The 21413-nt window shown below is 39.0% G+C and overlaps 1 protein-coding gene and 1 non-coding gene across 15 annotated transcripts in view; one reads left to right on the forward strand and one right to left on the reverse strand.

The window, feature by feature from the left end:
• The window catches only part of RBMS3 (RNA binding motif single stranded interacting protein 3), a 1027957-nt gene that overhangs the window by 247397 nt on the left and 759147 nt on the right, over positions 1 to 21413 (reverse strand). The window lies entirely within an intron of this gene.
• LOC122425198 lies at positions 9137 to 9242 on the forward strand. Its single transcript, XR_006264748.1, has one exon. It is a non-coding gene; the product is annotated as a U6 spliceosomal RNA (small nuclear RNA).

Consider the following 21413-nt stretch of genomic DNA (forward strand, 5'->3'; position numbering starts at 1 on the left):
GCTATAGTCCATGGGGTCACAAAGAGTTGGACAGGACTGAAGCAACTTAGCACACATGCAAATGAAAAACAAAGTATGTGGTTTACTGAAAGTGTTGAGAAAATATTTCTATTCTTCCAGAAGCTAGAGTAAGTATTGAAGTGAGCAACTGCATCTCAAAGAGGAAGGCTTCAAATATACTAAAGGTATGAAACACTTAAGCCAACAGAGAATACTCTTCTTATTTAGCGAATAAAGAAGAAACATGGTCCTCCAAGCTGGGAATGGGGGGAAAACATACACAGAGGAAGAGTTATGGGATTTCCTTCTGATTTCCTCTCCTAAGTATTTTCCTCTCCATCCAACAACAGCAAAAAAATTATGACTTAGTATAACTACTTACACCTAAAGAACACTTACATATACCAGGAACATCCCACAGACTCCACACAGTGCAACTTACTTAGTCCACAGCCACCTTACAATGATAGTACACAAAGGAACTATGATTATCTCCATTTTGCCTATGAGAATTGAGTCACAAAGAGGTTAAGTAATTTTCCCAAAATCACATGTCTAGGAAACGGCAGAACTAAATCCTGGAATCAATTAGCCCACTTACTATGTGTAAGTCTGAGCAACTGACATAAATTCTGTAACTCTCAGCCTCCTCATCTGCAAAATGGAGCAGTTCTTTTTCACTAAGGGCACTTTGAGAATAAAATAGAATAATCCATAATGCACTAAGCACTATGGTCGGCTTACAGTAACCCCTACTTCATTATCCCCAGAAAAGAAGAGCTGACTGATAGAATGTGGGGACGTAAGAACACAGCCATTTCCTGCCTCTAACTATCTCCTCGTCCCCCAGCTTTACTGAGATTCAATTAACATGTAATGTGTACATTTAGCTTAGGTGTTCAAAGTGTCAGTTTAATACATGCATATGTTGGTTTGATAACCTCCATAGTGTTAGTAAATACCTCCTCTAACTGTATCTTTTAGGAGATAGTGGTGTCAAAAAGTGAATCTGAAGTAGTGATATACAAAGAGATATACAAAGAGAAACATTCCATGGGCAGACAGGAAACAAACAAGCAGAATCTAGAAAGGCTTACATCCTAAAGTTAAAATAGTAAACCCAAAGGCAAAAATTATTTTCACTGCAGAAGCCAAATGAGTATAAAATAAATCTACTAAATCCAGAATGAATGTGTTTCTGTGCCAAACCTAAGGCAGCAAGAGATTAACAATGTAAACAATACAGCTTGATAAAAATTTTCTGAATGAACAGGTAACAGAAGTCTAAGGGAGAAGCTCTTGGTGCAATAGATAAACTTCACTCAGCCACCAGGGAGAAGAGGCATAAATATTTATTCAAATTGCAGTTCAAATCAATGGAAAGGTTAATGAGTCCATTCTGCTGATGGCAAGGCCGTGCAGCCCCCATGCAGGACAAGGACCCAACCTGCAGAACTTCACGAAGAGAGAAACCTTCGCCAGGGCTTGAACTGGGTAAGTGAAAGACAACACGTCTAATTGCTAGTTGTGGAGTTAATTAATTGTAACAACCAACAGGATGTGTGGTATTCTAACACATTTTGTATTATTTTTGCTTCTTTTAATTTTCATAATCCACTATTTTAAAAAAATCTGGAGATAGGAGCAATGGTACGAGGTAGAATCGAGAGATAATTTAAAATTTATGAGAAAGAAAAGGATACATGCTCTTTTGAACATTGACTTTTATCCGAAGAAAGCTTTTTAAATTTAAATATTTTAAAATTTACAAAGAGGAACACAGTACGCAAAACACTTCTGTACGGAATCACTGGAGCTGGTTTCTACTTTCACTTTATAACTATTTACTGATTGAATGTATTAAGACACAGTGTGGTTGAGAAACCACGAACAGTGGGCTCAATGTTTTAAAATTCATTTCAGTGTATCTATATTAAACATTTCCTATGTTTAAATGCTGGTACTGGAGGAGATGTAAGGATTAAAAAAGGCATAATTCTGCCATCCCGTGAGATAAGGTGAGTCCCAAGGCTACATATCACAAATAGAGACTCAATATAGATAAAATGATTTGATGAACTGCAGTGAAAGTTAAGAGAAGAGAAATTGAAGATCAGAAAAATCTGCATGAAAAGTGTTACATCTATATTTGAGCAACATTTCTTTGGGAAAGGAGGGTAGCAAGGGATCCTATGATCTGTGAACTGGAGGTGCAAAGATATGTCATGAGATTACAACAAGAAGTTCGAAATCATTCATGTTTTTATAGTTGTTTTACCTAAAATAATGACTGCCTGAATTAAGATAGCTGTCTTGGTCCAATCAGAATTGTGACTAGTATTTATGAATCTGGGAGTCACTACAGCAAATTTCAGGTAAACATTTATCTGGTGTGCTACTCTTTCTAACCCTGCTAGTAAACTGTTGAGCTCCAGCTGAGATACTTCATTAACTGGACGCCATTCTAGAATGATATGGCAACTATGTGAAAAGCTTGGAAATTGAGGAGTGGTCTTAACCTCACTATAAGGGAGGTATATCTTACATAGTCCATGTACTAGATAAGTCCATCAATGAGGGTACTTTATAGATTTAAAAAGTAAAACTGTGTTTCCAGCCTAGAGGCTGGATGTTGATGAAATGATTCTTATGATGCAAACAAATGCTACTTATAATAGGATTATCTACCATTTCCTACCAGCACTTACGTGGAATTGTACAAAATCTTAGTTAATTCTAGCAACATTTATGTAAAGAAGGCATTATAAACATCTAATGGACTCATTAGGTTCCTTGATGAACCCAGAAAGAGACTAAATAACTTGCCTATGTTCAAAAGTAACAAGAGACAGGACCAAAACTCAAACCAAGACTAATTAGGGAGAAGACAGTTTTCTCTATAGAATATGTTCTCTAGCTAATTAAGTTCACAGAGGCAAAGCAGCATACCCTCCAGAGGACTCTCATTGAAAGCACGTAAAGCAAATGGACATTTCTCTTTCCTTCACCATCCTAAAGTGAAAGTGAAAGTTGCTCAGTTATGTCCAACTCTTTGCGACCCCATGGACTATACAGTTCATGGAATTCTCCAGGTGAGAATTCTGTAGTGGGTAGCCTTTCCCTTCTTCAGGGGATCTTCCCATCCCAGGGATCAAACCCAGGTTTCCCACATTGCAGGTGGATTCTTTAGCAGCTGAGCCAGGAGGGAAGCCCAAGACTACTGGAGTGGGTAGCCTATCCCTTCTCCAGGGGATCTTCCTGACCCAGGAATCGAGCCAGGGTCTCCTGCACTGCAGGTGGATTCTTTACCAACTGAGCTACCAGGGAAGTCTCACCATGCTAAGTGCAGCAAAAGACATAACACTGTCTCTGGGATGAGAAAAGTGCTGGGGCTGTAAAAGGATGTAGAAAATAGTAAGCTGTGTCTTTTCAAAATAAATTACAGTAGACATTACATCTTAAATTGTTATAACTCTTACATGAATTCATTGGGTTAAATCATAATCATTTATTAAGGATAACCAGGTAACTCTTTCCTTAGAGATCTTTCATATTAGGTTAAGAGGCAATAAGCTTAAAAGAATCACGATTTGGGGACTCTAGAACAGGAGACTTTACCATCTTTGAAAATTTTAAAAATATGTGAAAACTAATAGAATGTAGTATTTAATCAGTTATTGATACATGATATTATTTATTTCTTCTTATTATTATATCAGTGTGATTATTTACACCAGCTAGCAAACCTGGAAGTCTGAAGATGCATCCTGCCAGGTGAGCAGAACATTGAAGTACAATCCAATTAGAGACAAGCACTATGTGGAGTCAGCAGAGACCGACAGACAGGCACAGGACGGGGCTTATGATGAGAACAGAACTCCCAAAGAAGGCACTGCCAGAGAATGCTCACACAACCACACAACGGCACTCATCTCACACGCTAGCAAAGTCATGCTCGAAGTTCTCCAAGCCAGGCTTCAACAGTACATGAACCATGAACTTCCAGATGTTCAAGCTGGATTTAGAAAAGCCAGAGGAACCAGAGATCAAATTGCCAACATCCGTTGGATCATCGAAAAAGCAAGAGAGTTCCAGAGAAACATCTACTTCTGCTTTACTGACCAAACCAAAACCTTTGACTGTGTGGATCATGACAAACAGTGGAAAATTCTTCAAGAGATGGGAACAACAGACCACCTGACCTGCCTCCTGAGAAATCTGTATGCAGGTCAGGAAGCAACAGTTAGAACTGGACATGGAACAACAGACTGGTTCCAAATTGGGAAAGGAGTATGTCAAGGCTGTATATTGTCACCCTGCTTATTTAACTTGTATGCAGAATCCATCATGTGAGAAGCTGGGCTGGATGAAGCACAAGCTGGAATCAAGATTGCCAGGAGAAATATCAATAACCTCAAATACGCAGATGACACCACCCTATGGCAGAAAGTGAAGAAAAGCTAAAGAGCCTCTTGAGGAAAGTGAAAGAAGAGAGTGAAAAAGTTGGCTTAAAACAACATTCAAAAAATTAAGATCATGGCATCTGGTCCCATCATTTCATGGCAAATAGATGGGGAAACACAGGAAACAGTGAGAAACTTTATTTTTTGGGCTCTAAAATTACTGCAGATGGTGACCGCAGGCATGAAATCTGCTTGATCCTTGGAAGAAAAGCTATGACCAACCTAGACAGCATATTAAAAAGCAGAGACATTACTTTGCCAACAAAGATTCATCTACTCAAAGCTATGGTTTCTCCAGTAGTCATGTATGGATGTGAGAGTTGGACTATAAAGAGAACTGAGCACTGAAGAATTGATGCTTTTGAACTGTGGTGTTGGAGAAGTCTCTTGAGAATCCCTTGGACTGCAAGGAGATCCAACCAGTCCATCCTAAAGGAAATCAATCCTGAATATTCATTGGAAGGACTGATTCTGAAGCTGAAACTCCAATCCTTTGTCCACCTGATGCAAAGAACTGACTCACTGGAAAAGAACCTGATGCTGGGAAAGATTGAAGGTATGAGGAGAAGGGGACAACAGAGGATGAAATGGTTGGATGGATTCACTAACTGGATGGACGTGAGTTTGAACAAGTTCTGGGAGTTGGTGATGGACAGGGAGGCCTGGTGAGTTGCAGTCCATGGGGTTGCAAAGAGTCGGACATGACTGAGCAACTGAAATGAACTGATGACAGACCCGTGGTTACCCTTCTGGCTTTTAAAGATTGTATTTAAACTCTCCCCAAATTCTGACAGGCTCACATGCCACTCACAAGTCACACAGTTCCATTTCCAAAACCCCACACACCACACACACTGTGTATGCACATTGTTTCGACAAAGCATCCATGTATTCAATCAATATGCTATTTGCTAATAAAAAGATAAAGCATATGTTTAGAAGCATAACCATTGCCTCCACATATGAGAAAGCAAAATACCCAGTATACCATAAGGAATCTATGTGCTTGCTTCCAAAGTATGATAGTGTAACTCCTTTAATAGAAATGTATTTCTTAACCATTCCCCTTAAAATGGCTTCTAGAACACCTCTAGCTTTTCTACCTAAGATTAGAAAGATGAGAGGACATCTTAAGCTTCATCTTTATCATGGCTATCTCCTTTAGTCTTTTCTAATTATGAGAAGATGAAAAAATGTGAATCTTGAGTTTTACTCTAAATCAGGGACATTGTTTTGTTTAACTGTTTCCATGTTTGCATCAGGACCTCTTTATACTCTTAACAAGTATTAAGAGTGGAAATAACTTTCGTTTACATAGGTTAAAGCTATTTACCATTTAAAAATCCAAAATTTTAGACACTTCCTTAATAGCTTATTTTAAAATACAGATGTAGAAAAGAAACACATGGTTTCCAGGAGAAAAGGGGATGAGAAGGGATAAACTGGGTGATTGGGATCGACATATACATACTCCTATATATAAAATAGATAACTAATAAGGACCTACACTATAGCATTGGGAATTCTACTCAATACTCTGTAATGGCTTATGTGGGAAAAGAACCTTAAAAAAAGGAGTAAATGTGTAAGTATAACTGATTCACTTTGCTATATACCTGAAACTAATACAACATTATAAATCAGTTATACTCCAATCATTTTTTTAAAAGACATCACATGATGCCATAGGTGACATATTTTTTATAAAAAATTTCAAAAACAAATAAGCACACGACTGGCCTTCTTTTATATTTGTGCAAATCTCTGTAATTTGGGGCTTAATAGAAGACGGATTCTTGTATCTGCTTCTGCGTTCAATCTGTTGCCGCATCATACATCATATAGCCTCTGGGAAACTCAATTCTACACTCAGGAGAGAATCAGACTGAAAAAGGCAAATAATAAGCCCATATTATGAAAATATGTTGACCTTGCAGACCAGCAGAAAGGGAAAGAATGTCAGGGACCCCACAGGTCTCTGGACCACCATTTGGTTCAAATACAGTACACTATCTTAAAGTGATTGCTCATAAAAATGTTAGTTTCAATATTTCATTCCTATACTTTTGTGCTTTGTAGAGAACATTTGAATTAAAACCCCATTATCTTAAATATTGGTACAGTTTTGATTCTTTAGGATGTACCTTTATCAAAACAAGTAGGATTGGCTGAATCCTGTTAACCAACCAGTGGTCTGTTCACAAGCAGGACACAGGATTGCAATTCTATCCACCACTATAAAGGTCTTTCCCATAGTCAAACTGTCTTTGCTTTTTCCAGAGAAGCCTGTCAACTATTAACAATTGTTACACTACTTAGGGTGGGTAGTACATTTGTCTCTAGGGAAGTCAGTGAAACTTTGGAGACAGTATAGGTTACACCAGGTATTCTCACCAGGAGCAAAAGAACTGGGATGCAGACAGCCCGACACCTGTCAGTCACTGTTTACCAGCTTCCCCCGCCAGGGGGATGTGTCTTCCTAGATCCTCTTTCGCTGTCCATCAGGAAACCAGCCCCCCTCCCCCCTGGCGCAGTCTGAGGGCGAGCCATCCAGAGAGAGATGTAGGTTCTGACTGACGGAAGCCAGGCTAGCACCCAGGAGGTGAACATCTGCTCTACCACCAAACAGTGAGAAATCAGATTTTGAGTCTTTCACTTGAGGCATTTCAATGACTCAACTAGTACCACTGTTTCATCAGCCTCTATTCCAAAATAAGTTCCACTCACAGTTCAAGAGAAAATGGCCCTATTTACAGCTTCCTCTTGCTACTTGCTATAATAGTAATACATCTTCAATGGAGAGATACATTTATTTTAAATGCTTGAAAGTATTTTAATTCTATGAATAATAAGAAACACTCAAATCAGTAAGAATTTAATCAACTGAATAATAAAAACACACAGTTGACCCTTGAACAATGTAGGTTTGAACTGGGAAGTTCCACTTATACTTAGAATTTTTTTAATAGTAAACTGAAATACTGTCCTACTACACATAGCTACACAGGTGGCTCAGTGGCAAAGAATCTGCCTGCCAATGCAGAACCACAGGTGACATGGGTTTGATCCCTGCATTAGAAAGATCCTCTGGAGGAGGAAATGGCAATCCACTCCAGTATTCTTGCCGGGATAATCCCATGGACAGGGAGCCTGGCAGGCTACAGTCCATGGTGTTGCAAAGAGTCAGACATGACTGGGCATGCATGCAAAAAGTACCTACTACATGATCTAAGGCTAATTAAACCCATGGATGTAGAACTGCAGATAGAAGGAATTATACACAGAGAGAACAAACTGTAAGTTATACAAGGATTTTCAACTGGGAGAAGGATTAGTGTCTCAACCCTCAAAGGACAACTGTATATTGGGTTAAAACTTAATAAATGTTGATAATTATCTCCCTGAACTTTTACTTTATGTCTCAAACCTAAGCTTTCCTATGGCACTCAGCTATTCAGAGATTTCAGTTCAGTTCAGTTCAGTCACTCAGTCATGTCCAACTCTTTGTGACCCCATGAATCACAGCATGCCAGGCCTCCCTGTCCATCATCAACTCCCGGAGTTTACTCAAACTCATGTCCATCGAGTCAGTGATGCCATCCAGCCATCTCATCCTCTGTCGTTCCCTTCTCCTCCTGCCCCCAATCCCTCCCAGCATCAGGGTCTTTTCCAATGAGTCAACTCTTCGCATGAGGTGGCCAAAGTACTGGAGTTTCAGCTTCAGCATTAGGACACTCTTTATCTCATCAGAATAGGGCATCATATATGTTTTAGATTTAATCACCTAAAACTCAAGGGTGATACCAGCTTTATAAACTCTTTGAGCCCTTATAAACACTAATGATCTTTTTTTAATAACAGGAATTATTGAAAGCAAATATTAAGGTTGAGAGCTAAGAGATACATATTTGTATGAATTTAGATTTACAGTGTCCAATTTTCTGGGCACATTTTATGGGAAAAAATGGCTTGAAATAATATTTGACTTCATTAGGTCAAAAATAATGTTATCTATACATGCACTCCTATGTTGCATGCAGCACGATTCACAGTAGCCAAGGTGTGGAAATAATCTAAATATTCACCGATGGATGAATGGATAAAGAAGCTGTGGTGTGTGTGTGTGTATACACACACACATATATAAATGGAACACCATTCAGCCTTTAAAAGGAACAAAATAATGCCATTTGCAGCAACACAGATGCAACTAGAGATGATCATACTAGTGAAGTTAGTCAGAAACAGAAGGACAAACATCATATGATATCACTCATATGTGGAATCTAAAATATGACACAAATGAATGCATCTACAAGACAGAAGCAGACTCTTAGACACAGAGAACAGGCCTGTGGTTGCCAAAGGGAGGGGAGAGGAAGAGGGAGGAACTGGGAGCAGGCGGTTGGTGGATGTCAACTATTACATTTAGAATGGATAAATGACACCCCACTCCAGTACTCTAGCCTGGAAAATCCCATGGATGGAGGAGCCTGGTAAGCTACAGTCCATGGGGTCGCAGAGAGTCGGACACGACTGAGCAACTTCACTTTACTTTCACTGTATAGCACAGGGAACTATATCCAATCTTTTGGGATAAACCAGAATGGAAAAGAATATAAAAATAATGTACATATGTGTAGAACTCTATTTCCTCTACAGCAAAAATTAGAGTGCTCACTTCAACAGCATATATACTAAAATTGAAATGATACAGAGAAGATTAGCATGGCCCGGTGCAAGGAGGACACACACATTTGTGAAGCGTTTCATATTTGTTCACAGCAAGATCCTCTATGACCCGCCTCCTAGAGTAATGGAAATAAAAAAAAGAAAATAAATAAATGGGACCTAATTAAACAAAGCTTTTGCACAGCAAAGGAAGCTATAAACAAGGTGAAAAGACAACCCTAAGAATGGGAGAAGATAATGGCAAATGAAACAACTGAAAAGGATTAATTTCTAAACTATACAAGCAGCTCATACAACTCAATATCAGGAAAACAAGCAGCTCAATCAAAAAGTGGCCAAAAGACCTAAACAGACATTTCTCCAAAGACAAATAGATGGCTAATAAACACATGGAAAGATGCTCAACATTGCTTATTATTAGAGAAATGCAAATCAAAACTACAAGGAGATATTACTTCATACTTGTCAGAATGGCCATCATAAAAAAAAAAAAATCTACAAACTAAATGCCAGAGAGAGTGTGGAGAAAAGGGAACCCTCTCGCACTGTTGGTGAGAAAATAAATTGATACAATCACTATGGAAGACAGCATGGAGACTCCTTAAAAATTTAGGAATAAAACTACCATACTACCCAGCAATACCACTTCTAGACATACACTCTAAGGAAACAAATATTGAAAAATACACATGTAACCAAGTGTTTGTTGCAGCACTATTTACAATAGCTAAGACATGGAAGCAACCTAAATTTCCACCAACAGATGAATGAATAACAAAACTGTGCTATATATATATATATATATATATATATATATATATATATTCAATGGAATATTACTCGGCCATGAAAAGGAAGGTATTTGAGTCAGTGCTAATGAGGTAGATGAGCCTAGAGCCTATTATACAGAGTGAAGTAAATCAGAAAAACAAATATCATATATTAATGCATATATGTGGAATTTAGAAAGAGAGTACTAACCAATCTACTTGCAGGGTAGCAATGGAGATGCAGACATAGAGAACAGAGTTTGGATACGGGGATTGGTTGGGGGAGGAGAGGGTGAGACAGAGAGAGAGAGTAGCATGGAAACATATACTCTACCATATGTAAAATAAGAGAGCCAGTGGGAATTTGCTATATGATGCAGGAAACTCAATCAAACCAGGGCTCTGTGACAACCTAGAGGTGTGCGATGGGATGGGAGGGAGGTTTAAGAGGGAGGGGACATGTGTATATCTATGGCTGATTCATGTTGATGTATGGCAGAAAACAACACAATACTGTAAAGTAATTATCCTTCAAGTAAAAAGAAATTAAAACAAAATTAGAACAACATGTTTAGTCAACTATACTTCAATAATAAGCAAAAATATTCTCTGATATATTAGCACTCATCTCCAAAGACTCTCTTTTTGGATATTTCATAGTCTTCAATTCTAATATATCCTTATGAGCAGGTATAAAGGAACTATTAAGTCAAAATAATTAACAACATAGCTTTTACTGTTTAACAAGCCACTCAAATGATACAAAGACTTTTAAAAATAGGAGAACCTAAGACAATCTTCCAGAAGCTGTTTGTAATGTAATTTAGAAACAATATGGATGCTCTTCAGTTGAAATGATTTCTATAATGGTCTACTAGTTTTTTGTTGCTGTTGTAACAAATTAACAAAAACAAGAGGGGTATAAAATGATACAACTGCACCATCTTATACTTTTATGGTTAAAAGGTTGACGCAGATTCCACTGGGATAAAATCATGGTGTCAACAGTGCCGAGTTCCTTTCCTGTCCCCTCAAACTTTAGGGGAGAATCCAATTTCTTGCTTTTTTCAGTTCCCAGAGGCTGGCTGCCCACACTGCTTCATCTTCAAGGCCAGTGGTGGTGAGTCAAGTTCTTCTGTTGCCTCCCTCTGATCTCCTGTTCTGCCCCCCACCTCCACTTTTAAGAAGCCCTGTGATTATACTGAGTCCACTCAAATAATCCAGAATAATTTCCCTACTTTAATTTCCCTACTTTAAGATGAATGTATTTGCAACCTTAACCCTATTTGCAACCTTAATTCATCTGCCATATTCACCAGGAGTGGGGATTAGGACTTAGAGATCTTTGGGGGATGAGGAGATGATTCTGCCTACCACAAGTCGATATTCATTCATTTAATAATTATCAATACTCTCATGTAACAGGAGTCAGTTTAGATGCTTAAAATGTAAACAGCAAGGTGCAATCTTTACATTCAAAGACTTAATGTATTAATTGTTTGAAGGCACAGGGAAAGATAAACATGAGAATTCTTTTGTAGAAAAATGTACAATCTAATGGGACAGATGTCTTTGAAATATATGAATTCTAAAGAAAGATCATAAACATGCTAATTTCCTTTGAAAGATTTCTTCTTCTGCAATGAAAAATGACTAAAATAATAGTAAGCTAATTGATTCATCATTCATAGGCTTAAAGAGGTAAGAAATCAGAGGAAACAGCTATCAGATAAATCGTGCCTGGTTCAGAGCTTGCTTAGTGAGTGTTTTCATTTATATTCCTCTTAAAATATTTTCTTAAATTTTGCAGACTTCTCATTCTAAAGAATTAGATCATAAAAAAAATGATGTGTGCATGACAAGCTTTCTTGATGGTTTCTGGCAAGGAGTGGCAAGAATCTAATTCACACTATTATCCATGTATCCAAAAATTGGTTAGGATATATTTTTAAATCAATCCTATTAAATGAAATTTTAGATTTGGAAATGCACTAAGCACTTAATTATTCAGAGCCTGGTTTCTATGGCTTGTCTCTTAATTGGTCTTAAGCCACTCAACCCTCTGCTTGCTAATAGCACTCACATACACTCATGGTTTACTACTCATTAATTATGCTGTCAGGAGGCAAAGTCTAATATCAACTTAGGAATAAAATTAAGGCTCTGTAATTTATTTTGTGGGTTTTTGTTTTTTTTTTTTTGGCTGCACCACAGGGCGTGTGGGATCTTAGTTCCATGACCGGGGAATGAATTCATGTCTCCTGCCTTGGAAGCACCGAGTCCTAACCACTGGACCACTAGGATAGTCCCTTCTAAGTCTTTACCGTGAAAACTTCAAGGCATAAAAATGTGAAGACCTGAATGGAGTTATCATTTTGGATGAAAATAGATGAAAATGATCTGTGATTCTGGAGATGTATAGAAAACCTGTTCATCCTTCTTCTCAGTTCCATGACCTTATGATGACTTCAATCAGATTCTGGAGCGAGAATTTGCTCTGTAGACTCTGAATAAATTATGCTACTACTCACTGGTACTTACACATAATTATAGAGAACATATGGTCAGCAAAACATATTGACCATACCACACTGATTAAGCATTACAAGCTGTATTATATCATTCTATTATAGTAGGGCTAATAAACCTGTGTCACACTTCCCCTAGAGAGAGAGAAGCAACATTATGCCAAAAGAGATGAAAGTGTAGACCAATAAACCCCTTTCTGTTTTTTCTCATGATATTCACATTTTTATGTGGAGACAATAAAAAAAGGGGTGCAAAGTACAGCACAGTAATAGTGCCTATCTAGATCCAGTGGCAAGAAGTTAAGATCTAGACACTATTAAATTAGGCAAGAACATTACCCATATCAAAAAGCAGAATTCATCACTGTCCCAACCAAGAATGAGAAATTAAAGAAATAACAATTTGATTGTCAGCAAAACACACTGAAAAGCAGTTTTGGAAAAATGAGACTTTCCAAGAAGTAACCAGAACCTTTCTCAACCAAATTGTTTCTTTTTTTTCTTTTTGAATATTTAGCACTTGTTCTGTGTGTGTGTGTGTACACAGATATGGGCTTCCTTGGCTCGATGGTAAAGAATCTGCCTGCAATACAGGAGACCCAGGTTCTATCCCTGAGTTGGGAAGATCCTCAGGAGAAGGGAATGGTTACTAACTCCAGTATCCTTGCCTGAGGAATCCCATGGACACAAGGGCTTGGCAGGCTACAGTCCATGGGGTTATAAAGAGATAGACACAACTGAGTGGCTAGCATGGATATGTGCACGCGTGCTAAGTCGCTTCAGTTGTGTCCAGCTATGAGAGTCTGTGTCTGTAGCCTGCTAAGTCTTCCTGGTTCATGGGACTCTCCAAGCAAGAATACTGGAGTGGATTGCCATGCCCTCCTCCAGGGGATCTTCCTGACCCACGGACTGAACCCACACCTCTTACACATGTGTTTAGATATAGAAATGTGAGAATTTTTGTCAAAAATTAAGAAAAGATTTAAATGTTTCTCTCAGTGTTTCCCTCCAAGTTTGTTGGTGACAGAGAAAGCAGGTGTCCCCACAAACCCTTTGGGAATTTTGTTAACACCAAATATAAGTACAAGGGCTGTTCAATTCATGGAATTGTGTATCAGTTTCAAATTAGATTTATTGAAATTCTCCAGGCCAGAACACTGGAGTGGGTAGCCTTTCCCTTCTCTAGGAAATCTTCACAACCCAGGGATTCAACCTAGGTCTCCTGAATTGCAGGTGGATGTTTTACCAGCTGAGCCATGAGGGAAGCCCGTTGAGAATCTACACTGAACTAAATAGTAGCACCTGAAGAAACAACATGAAGACAAACAAAACTTCTAAACAAAATCCAGATTTTAAATACTCAGAATAAAATGCATAAAGAAAAAAAAAATCACTATAGTACAATTCACCTTCCCTAACCTTCTCCTGTGAAATTTAGGGAAGATGAAGGGAAGAGTGAGGGCTAGTAAGGGAGTCTACAACGTTGATGAAAACCTTCCAAAGTACTAACTGCAAGCCACCGTTGTTCAGCTAAAGACCATCTCCATTTCATTTTTGTCAACTCAAGACATCCCCACACTGGACCCATTAATAATGCCCACCACACAGCCTTTATCTAAGACCAAAACTTCACGGGTTCTTTTCTCTGTGGCATGATTCCCCGTGCCCATCCCTCACCTTCACTTTGCTTGCATCATGACAATTTCCTGGCCCTTCTTTCTCTTCCCATTTTTGTCAATAACCAACCTCTTCACATCATCAGTTGTTCTAGGATCAACCATGTCATGGTGGCACTTCATCATTACGGTGTTGCACATTTCTCTTTCTAAATTTAAACTCTGACTACCATCTGTCTAGGATCACTGATATTCATTTTTGTCATCCCTAATACATGGTTCTGAAAGAGATGGGCATATCAGACCACCTGACCTGCCTCACGAGAAACCTGTATGCAGGTCAGGAAGCAACAGTTAGAACTGGACATGGAACAACAGACTGGTTCCAACTAGGAAAAGGAGTATGTCAAGGCTGTATATCGTCACCCTACTTATTTAACTTATATGCAGAGTACATCATGAAAAATGCTGGGGTGGAAGAAGCACAAGCTGGAATCAAGATTGTCAGGAGAAATATCAATAACCTCAGATATGCAGATGACACCACCTTTATGGCAAAAAGTGAAGAACTAAAGAGCCTCTTGATGAAAGTGAAAGAGGAGAGTGGAAAAGTTGGTTTAAAGCTCAACATTCAGAAAACTAAGATCATGGCATCTGGTCCCATCACTTCATAGCTAACAGATAGGGAAACAGTGGAAACAGTGGTTGACTTTATTTTTCTGGGCTCCAAAATCACTGCAGATGGTGATTGCAGCCATGAAATTAAAAGACGCTTACTCCTTAGAAGGAAAGTTATGACCAACCTAGATAGCATATTAAAAAGCAGAGACATTACTTTGCCAACAAAGGTCCATCTAGTCAGGGCTATGGTTTTTTCCAGTGGTCATGTATGGATGTGAGAGTTGGACTATAAAGAAAGCTGAGCAGAGAAGAATTGATGCTTTTGATCTGTGGTGTTGGAGAAGACTCTTGAGAGTCCCTTGGACTGCAAGGAGATCCAACCAGTCCATCCTAAAGGAGATCAGTCCTGGGTGTTCATTGGAAGGACTGATGCTGAAGCTGAAACTCCAAGCCTTTGGCCACCTGATGCGAAGAGCTGACTCATTGGAAAAGACCCTGATGCTGGGAAAGATTGAGGGCAGGAGGAGGAGGGGACGACAGAGGATGAGATGATTGGATGGCATCACTGACTCGATGGACATGGGTTCGGGTGGACTCTGGGAGTTGGTGATGGACAGGGAGGCCTGGTGTGCTGCGGTTCATGGGGTCACAAACAGTTGGAACGACTGAGTGACTGAACTAAATACATGGTTCACAAATACTGCTATAAATGTTTAAGAGTAATGAAAACAATGTGTTTGGTCTATGAAATTCACTTTACTACTTTAGCTATATCTACTTTCTTCCTCTGGCCTTCCCTATGGCCAGAAGTTTTAAATCAAGACATAATTTTCCAGACTTCTCTGGTGGTCCAGCAGTTAAGACTGCATGTTCCCAATGTAGGGGGTACTTGGTTTGATCCCTGGTTGGGGAACTAATATCCTGCATGCCTCACAGTGTGACCAAAAAAACTTTTTTTTTTCAATAAAAAAAGAGAATTAAATAAAAATAAAAACAAACAATTTCACAATTACTGGATCAGCATCCTTAATTTGAATTCTCCCAAATCAGAGCCTGGAACAAGATAGTTTAATTGAGAGCTGATGCCAGGAAGTAGAAACATAATAGAAGAGGAATAGAAAATCTGGGAAGAAAGAAAAACCAATAAAAGTTGCCCCAGTGAGCTTGTTATCACCATGAGAAACCCCTAGAATCTGCTGATTCTCACATTCTTTTGATGGACAGATGTCTAAGGGAGTGATAACTATCTAAGAATAGCAAAATACCTACATCAGGCTGAGTAAGATTTTCTAGATTTTGCCCTGATTTATGGAAGTAGAGAGATTTGGTGGCTCCTTGATATGGGATGCTTCCTGGAGGCAGCCCTCTTTCACAGCTACGATCACAGGGGAGGAGTGTTGTAGTTTGGTGCATAAAACCCATTCCAACCACTTTTAATCTCCTGAAGATGGTCCCCTGTATTTCTCTATCTGGTCTCTCATTATCCAGATTTCAAAATGCAATTATCTCTGTCTCCTTTCTTTTTTTTTCCCATTTATTTTTATTAGTTGGAGGCTAATTACTTTACAATATTGTAGTGGTTTTTGTCATACATTGACATGAATCAGCCATGGATTTACATGTATTCCCCGTCCCGATCCCCCCTCCCACCTCCCTCTCCACCCGATTCCTCTGGGTCTTCCCAGTGCACCAGGCCCGAGCACTTGTCTCATGCATCCACTTCTCTCTCTTATTAGTTACCAACTCCCCAAATACCTTCGTAGTAACAGGTGTGGTGCCATAGAAAGGTTGAGAGATGACTGGCCAAGAACATAGAATTCACAGCCCTTAAGTCTCAATTAAGCTTGTACTATGAAATTCACTAATAATGTTGCAACAGTGTTTCACCATGAAACAACTGTGTGTTTGGTAGACAGAAATAATCTAGAAGGCATCACAAACATTAAAGATGAGGAACTCAGCAGAAAGAGGTTTCCTAAATATTGCAAAAATCCTTTTATTGATGAGAAATCTAAGCCAACATCCAGTTGGGGATTGTGGTACTTGCAAAGTATATTATGCATATGATGTTTTAGTTTCACAAAGAGGAATAGCTCAAAGTTAGTCAACGCTACTCATGAGTAGAAACATAGAGATATATTTTTACTAAATTGTACATCATATTTTTTCTATTTGCTGCCTTTTATTCAATTATAGTTGCATTTGTGACTTATCAGACTGGCACCACTGAGAAAACACCGCTTAGTGTTTTCATGATAAAACATTTTCCCTGATAAAAATGTGTGTGTCCATGGCTCACATATTCAGATTTGTAATTGAAATTTCATTTTAGTACATTTTTGATATTTTACTCTGGAGAAAGTTTCAAATTTACATAAACAACATTAACTTTTTCATTTTATTAAAAAAAACTATCAGATCGTAAATTTTTTGCCTTGGACACTCCCTAAAACCCTACAGGTTTTTATTTGCATAAACATAAAATAGTATAATTATCTGTCAAAGGATTAAGAAGGCATATCATTTTATTTTATTAAGTAGGAAAATAAGATTCCTCTGTCATGTAAATATTTGTCCAAATTTCTGTTCATCAGAAGATTGTCTAAAATAGAAAGATCCCATAATAGGGTGCACTCTTTCTCAATCCTTCCCTAATTCTTGGACTTCAGTTGGGATCAAAACTACTTAACAAAGAGAAATAAAATCATACTAAAAGAGGGTTGGTTATTCCACTGTTTTCTGGAAAGACTGTTCTACTGACCAGTACATGTGCTTATGGGCAAAAGTCTAATTTGAAAGCAAAATGCGATTTTCCCTCCTCAAACCAGCCTGAAAACACATGTCATTATATATGAAAGCCTTTTCTAGGCAGTGCCACCCTCTGCTCCCCAGCGTCTTTGAACATGAGCCTTTCTATTTCACGCCCTACAGATCCCTGAAGTGCCTGGGAACTTACCCTTTGCTTTTGCCATGGGTTAGAATTTGGAATGCAGAGTTCCAAAGAACAGTAAGGAGAGATAAGAAAGCCTTCCTCAGTGATCAACGCAAAGAAATAGAGGAAAACAACAGAATAGGAAAAACTAGAGATGTCTTCAAGAAAATTAGAGATACAAAGAGAACTTTTCATGCAAAGGTGGGCTCAATAAAGGACAGAAATGGTATGGACCTAACAGAAGCAGAAAATATTAAGAAGAGGTGGCAAGAATACACAGAAGAACTATACAAAAAAGATCTTCATGATCCAGATAATTATGATGGTGTGATCACTCACTTTTTTTTTTTTTCTTTTCTTTGCTGGGAAAGATTGAGGGCAGGAGGAGAAGGGGATGACAGAGGATGAGATGGTTGGATGGCATCACCGACTCAATGGACATGGGTTTGGATGGACTCCGGGAGTTGGTGATGGACAGGGAGGCCTGGCATGCTGCGGTTCATGGAGTTGCAAAGAGTCGGACATGACTGAGTGACTGAACTGATCACTCACTTAGAGCCAGACATCTTGGAACGTGAAGTCAAGTGGGCCTTAGGGAGCATCACTACGAACAAAGCTAGTGGAGGTGATGGAATTCCAGTTGAGCTATTTCAAATCTAAAAAGATGCTGCTGTGAAAGTGCTGCACTCAATATGCCAGCAAATTTGGAAAACTCAGAGTGGCCACAGGACTGGAAAAAGTCGGTTTTCATGCCAATCCCAAAGAAAGGCAATGCCAAAGAATGCTCAAACTACCACACAATTGCACTCATCTCACACGTTAGCAAAGTAATGCTCAAAATTCTCCAAGCCAGGCTTCAACAGTACGTGAACTGTGAATTTGCAGATGTACAAGCTGGATTTAGAAAAGGCAGAAGGACCAGAGATCAAATTGCCAACATCTGCTGGATCATCAAAAAAAGCAAAACAGTTCCAGAGAACATCTACTTCTGCTTTATGGACCATGCCAAAGCCTTTGACTATGTGGATCACAACAAATTGTGGAAAATTCTTCAAGAGATGGGAAAACCAGACCACCTTACCTGCCTCCTGAGAAATCTGTATGCAGGTCAAGAATCAACAGTTAGAACTGGACATGGAACAACACACTGGTTCCCAATTGGGAAAGGAGTATGTCAAGGCTGTGCATCGTCACCCTGCTTATTTAACTTATATGCAGAGTACATCATGAGAAACACTGGACTGGAGGAAGCACAAGCTGGAATCAAGATTGCTGGGGGAAATATCAATAACCTCAGATATGCAGATGACACCACCCTTATGGCAGAAAGCGAAGAACTAAAGAGCTTCTTGATGAAAGTGAAAGAGGAGAGTGAAAAAGTTGGTTTAAAACTCAACATTCAGAAAACAAAGATCATAGCATCTGGTCCCATCACTTCATGGCAAATAGATGGGGAAACAATGGAAACACTGTCAGAATTTATTATTTTGGGCTCCAAAATCACTGTAGATGGTGACTGCAGCCATGAAATTAAAAGACGCTTACTCCTTGGAAGAAAAGTTATGACCAACCTAGACAGCATATTAAAAAGCAGAGACATTACTTTGCCAACAAAAGTCCATCTAGTCAAAGCTGTGGATTTTCCAGTAGTCATAGATGGATGTGAGAGTTGGACTATAAAGGAAGCTGAGCACCAAAGAATTGTTGCTTTTGAACTGTGGTGTTGAAGAAGACTCTTGAGAATCCCTTGGAAAGCAGGGAAATCCAACCAGTTCATCCTAAAGGAAATCAGTCCTGAATATTGGAAGGACTGATGCTGAAGCTGAAACTCCAATACTTTGTCCACCTGATATGAACAACTGACTCATTGGAAAAGACCTTGTTGCTGGGAAAGATTGAAGGAAGGAGGAGGAGGGGATGACAGTGGATGAGATGGTTGGATGGCATCACCGACTCAATGGACATGAGTTTGAGTAAACTCCGGGAGCTGGTGATGGATAGGGAGGCCTGGCGTGCTGCAGTCCATGGGGTTGCAAAGAGTCAGACATGACTGAGTGACTGAACTGAACTAACTGCGGCTATAGAGGATTGCTGAGCAGTGTGTTTTGGGACAAAGAAATGTCTGAGGTTAGGCAAGCAAACAACTCTTGATGCTTTACTTTGTCCGCAGAGCATCAAGATCGATATGCAGGACATGTGACGTTTATGGAACACTGTTTCCTTTTCCCTCTAGAGGAGGGAGAAAATACTGGATGGTCCCTTTCTTAAGAGCAGTAGAATGATTGTTGCTTTTTGATAAAGCTTTTGCTGCTCCTTCCCACCAACTGGTAGTATTAATTTCCTGTACTTCAAATGCCAGAATTCAAATAATTAGAATTTTTTTGCATGCATATCTAGCTTCATTGTTTCAACTAGCCAAAACTTGGGGACAATGTTATAATTCATAGTGAACAGAGCTAGTTCTGGGAGGCTGTGATAGGCATTAGAGATCCATGATATATTCATTAAAATTAGGTCTCTTATGAACAATTAGGAAGAACTCAGAAAGAGAAAGCCTGATCAATGTCAAAGTTTTGGGCTGAGGTAGCTTTTCTTCTCATTCTTCTACCGAAAGGACAGAGGATGGAATTTGGAAACTAGATTATCATCTCAGGAAGTCAATGAACTTTGCAGTTTAAGAGGAATCTTTGTCAAGAGACACAGAACGAAAATGTACATTTCCCCAAGTCATCCCTAAATGGAGAAGGAAGTGATGTGAATATGGTACTGACTTCTCTCTTCTTGCTAAGAGTGAGAGGAGAAGGAGGACTCACTCTTTTCATCTAAGTCTGAAGATCCTAGATTATTTTTTTTGCATCCTTGTGAGTCCCTTATTCACACAACCTTAAAGCATCACACTGAAACCATCCATGTGCTATTCTAAAACCCCACAAATTTCTGAAGTCAAGATGCCAAATCTTTAAAGTGAATGCTGAGGCTTTTACAACTTAAAAAAAAAAAAAAAAAACTATTTTAACTGCAAGTCAGTTAGATCAATTATAGGTGATTTTGTTTAGTTTTTAATTTTTTCAGAGAGAGAGAAGCATTTTCTCTTTGACAAATTATTTTCTGATTCCCAGCATGTTGTCAGCCTTTCCCTACCCCGCTGAGAATGTGTGGGGCTCTGTGTTCCCCAGCAGACTGGAAGGTACCAGCCTTCTCCGTCTACCAGCAGCAGAACAATGCACAGGTCCTTTGGAAAGCGGCATTTCAGCTCAGTGCGTATTTCAGGGCTGCTCCTGAGACAGGAATCAGAGTTCTTGTCCGCGGACAGGAGGATGGAATCCACAAACATGCAGACACTCATGGTAGCAAGCAAATAGGATTTATTAAAGAGGAAGAAAGTACAAAGCTCGCAGCATAGACACTGAGGGGTAAAGAGTCCCCTGTAGGTGATTTTAATTACCAAGGACGGTCTCTCTAAAGATACAATGTATTTTAAAAGTGAAGAAAATCATCTCTTCTCCTGAACAATCAAAGGAATCACTTCTAATCAGATATCAGGGCTCATTGTGACATCTGCTCACACACCTCAAGATAGAATAGAAAACTGGATTAAGATATGAATTTCTGAAAATAAGACCTCAACCATCTACAACAAATAAGCAACAAGGACCAAGAAAGGCAAATACCATGCACACAAATTTAATTATCCTTGTCATAACAGAGGTAATGAGCCTAGCCAAGCCATCTTACTGCAGTGCATTCCAAAATACCCACTTCCTGCATTATGTCCACTTTATTCCATTCCA

Source organism: Cervus canadensis, chromosome 22 (genome assembly GCF_019320065.1).
Source record: "Cervus canadensis isolate Bull #8, Minnesota chromosome 22, ASM1932006v1, whole genome shotgun sequence".
In the NCBI taxonomy this organism is placed as follows: domain Eukaryota; kingdom Metazoa; phylum Chordata; class Mammalia; order Artiodactyla; family Cervidae; genus Cervus; species Cervus canadensis.